The sequence below is a fragment of the Lates calcarifer genome, linkage group LG8 (assembly GCF_001640805.2).
Source record: "Lates calcarifer isolate ASB-BC8 linkage group LG8, TLL_Latcal_v3, whole genome shotgun sequence".
NCBI classification, from domain to species: domain Eukaryota; kingdom Metazoa; phylum Chordata; class Actinopteri; family Centropomidae; genus Lates; species Lates calcarifer.
Genome location: NC_066840.1, coordinates 3,158,900 through 3,162,820, shown reverse-complemented (window position 1 = coordinate 3,162,820; position 3,921 = coordinate 3,158,900). Strand labels below are relative to the sequence as shown.

At 39.7% G+C, this 3,921-nt stretch overlaps 1 non-coding gene across 1 annotated transcript; it reads left to right on the top strand.

Annotated features, from left to right (window-relative positions):
• The first annotated feature begins 3,621 nt into the window (after window positions 1-3,621).
• trnal-aag (transfer RNA leucine (anticodon AAG)) lies at window positions 3,622-3,703 on the top strand. The gene has a single exon. It is a non-coding gene; the product is annotated as a tRNA-Leu (tRNA).
• The last annotated feature ends 218 nt before the right edge of the window (window positions 3,704-3,921 follow it).

The following is a 3,921-nucleotide window of genomic DNA, read 5'->3' as shown; positions in this document are numbered from 1 at the left end:
AGACAGCTGTACAGACTAAAGGGCAGCCCAGACAGATATTTTCTGGAGTCAACTGGGTTTTTTCCTATGATCTGGAAATGATGCATTTAACGTGTCTGGTTTGTTTATGAAAATACAAGAACCTGAGCCCTGACAGCTACAATGACTGAACATACAAATAAATGAGTGTAAAGGAGAAAGACATGACAGTACTGGACACAGTGTTTGACTGGTAAGTGTACAGCTTTATACCCACACATTATTGGGTACACATATGCAAATGTACAGTGAAAGTCAGTGGATGTGTGTATGTATGTGTGTGTTTTCAATCAGTGTTACTTTTTCTCTCAAAATCTTTCAACCGACTAAAGAGATATTGATGAGATACAGACTGATTTGACAAGTGTGTGTGTGTGTGTGTGTGTGTCCTTGGTTTTTAAACCTCCCGAGTCTTTACTGAGAGCAGACGAGACCACACTCTGCCTGCAAACTAGAACTTCACACACCCTCACACCCACATACATCATCAAACTTACACTAGAGTTTTTTGATACATGGACTGTCAGTGACACTTAAATATGAATTTTACACGTGTTTTGAGGGTGTGGAGGGCTTGTTTACATCTGTAATCTGGGTAAACAGTGGAGTTCCGTCTGTAGTTTGAGTCATGATGGGTTTGAGAAATTGTCAGAACGTGTATTTTCCATCCCCACCTGAGATGTAGGTGGTGAAATGTTTAAGAAGCCCCAGACTCAGGGAGGAAATGATACTGTTTGATGGCACAGTACGTGCTTAAATCTCATTTCTTCAATTTCCCTCAAAGACACACAAAAAGAAGTTTCTGTCAAAATCAAACAGAAAGGGTGATGATGCAGAGAAGGTTACATTCCGGCTAAATTCTCTCCATCTGTGTGTAAACATCTCTAGTGACAGACACCCACCCCATGCATCAGACGTGTGGTTGTATGCCACACAGACACATTGAGACTCAGAGACATGTAGTTCAATTCAATTAAGAGAAAATTAAAATAAAACAATCTGAGGAGATGAGTTTTTCTGCCTGGGGTCTTTGCAGTGGGATCCAGGGCAAGCCACGCAGTGAGGACCAAGCTCTGGGAGCGAGCTGCATGCTGGGGCCCTGCACTGTCTGTCACCACCTGGGTCTCTTTCTAATTAATAATGTGTGTGTTCAGGGAATGAACAAAGTGAGACAGGGAGGGTGGGAAGGAGGCAGAGAATTAATAGCTTGTGTACTTAGGGACTGACAGAAAGGATGGAAGAAGAGGGAGAGAAAAAGAGAGAGAATGTCCTCCCTTTTTTTTAGACATATCTGACATCAGTCATGATGATCATGTAAATGTGTGTGTACATGATGACATTTACCTTTTTGCTTTTCTTTGCATCTGTTGTTATCAGTCAGGCAGAATAATGACCTTTTCTCCTTTTTATTGTCTTCTTGGCTTCTGTATGAGCATTTTGTACAGAAGTGTTTACACATATGCAACAGGAATGATCATAGAAAAATATTCAAACAAACAGAATGTAGGGAGTCAAATATAGAGCGGTGAAGGCAGGAAAATCTATCCTTGGAACTGCAGGTCGTTCATTTCTTTCATTAAGACACACTTAGGAATCAGAGGAAATTTTAGAGCTCAGATCCATATAAATCGATTGGGGACAGAACACTTGGGTTTTGGAGGCACAAGCATGAACCTAAAGCGGCAGAAAAATCACTTTTGGTCAGAAACAGAGAGATGAATGAGAACAGATTGCTGTCGGGGGGTTTTTTGGTTGTTGCAGTCGCTGTGTCATACCGGTATGTGTTTGTTGGATGCCTGACAGATGAGCTGAACAACTCTATTTTCCTGCGGGATGGTAAATTCTCAAAAAAGATTGACTGTTTCAACCAGGCAGGATAGATTTGGGAAAAAAGCATTTGGCTGTAATTTACTGCTGAGTCTCCTGAAGGAGTCATGGCCTTAACTCAGCCAAAATTCATACGTATTGTAGATTCATCCATTTGACAGTAAAATATGTCTTGACTAGTAACATGAGAGATTTTATCTTTGACTTTTTAGATTTCAAAGTGTTTGTAAGTCCCTGTACTTTAGACACAAATGGTAAATTTAACCACTGACAGAGGCAATTTTTTGAAACAGATTAAAATATTGTTGTGAGGATATTTGCAGGCCATCCCACTTAATTAGATGATAAATAGAGGGTGGAAATTAACAGTGGCCAGTAGGGAAATGATGATTAATTTTTCAAGCTTTTATCTCTACCAGGGACATTGGCAAAATTGCATCTGGCAAATTCTGGAATGAGCAAGAAGTTACTCAGCAAACTTTTTAATAAGGTTAATAAATGCCTGAGACTACACTCTGACATGTTCAGTAATTTTGATCTTACATGTAAATAAATAAATTAATTAATTAAATCTAATTGTAGTACAACACACTGATTTTGGTATGTCTACTCAGCAAGGGACTGAATCTGCCTGTCAATATTTATGGAGCAGTAATTCATTGACTATTATTGCCATTGAACATGGCGGCCACCTTACTCAGGTTTGTGTGTCTGAATCACCTCCATCCAGAAATCAGTCAGTTTAAAGACAGAGAGATGGTAATATAGATATTCTTATGTCAGATTTAACTGGAACACACATCATCCATTTTAGTCTAAATAGGTCCAACTATATCCATCATTTTTCATACTGGCCTAACTTGTTTAACCCCAATTCCCCGTTAAAATTATGATTAATAGAGAGCAGAATGATACTGTGGAAGTGTGCTGGGCCCATAGCCCAGAGGTTGATGGATTGAAACCATCCTCTGCTAGTGTTATTGTCAACCAGTATGCCATGCTGTCTCTACCTTGTTAATCTACACACACACTTTCCAACAAATAGGCATACAGATATGGTGTAGCCACCTCTTACTGTACTGGTTTCATTTAAACTCTGTTCTGCTGCATTTAAAGATTGTCCTCATTATGGATGCAATTCTTTTCTCATTACAGATGAAAATCTGACAGAACCATGATCCAGTGGCTGAAGGTCACGACCTGTCTGGTAATGGTGTGGTCCATGGTGCTTTAAGATTATTGTCTCTCAGTGGGTATAGATTTGAATCCCGCTGCAATCCATCAGGTGTTTGTCCTGACTATTCAGGAAAACCTGTGCTATCATTACCATATTGTGTCTTTATGGGCTGTCACATGTATTAAGAGTTTTTGATGTTTGACCCTCCAAACTGATCAAAAACATCCTCAGCTAATGCCAAATACCATTCCATTTCCATCTTATCCAGCCATGTGAAGTTTTCAGATGAATACCTACCCATCACAAGAAAGCCATCTTCATGCCTAACAGATCAAGAGCAGCAAATATTGGGTTGTACAAAGGTTGTACAAAGGTACAAAGATCATGACAGTTATCTAATCACAAGTAGACAGCTCTAAGTATGTCAGTTCACACCTGACATTAACATGTGTTACCACTTGGCCCGGATGTTTGCACTTAATATATTTCTATTTCATGTACAAAACCTGATGACATGATTTGAGGACCAATTGAAATAATAGTTGATTTGTCGCAGGAATTTGAGGTGCCATCATAGCTGTAAAGCTGTGTCCTTGTGTGGTAGTGTGGCCGAGTGGTCTAAGGCGCTGGATTAAGGCTCCAGTCTCTATGGAGGCGTGGGTTCAAATCCCACCACTGCCACTTTGCTCTGTTCAAATGGAGTTTGTTCTTGCTCTAGTTGCAACAGATGCTACCTTGTTGCCTGCTATATCTCTTACTGATATTTGAGTGTTGAAAACTGCAGCATGTTCCTTCTGCCTTCTACACAACTTGTGGTAAGATCAGGAAAATGTCTCTTTATAAATGTCAACAAAGAGCTAATTGAATATAAAGTGGAAAATCTTCCTCAAAACTTATCG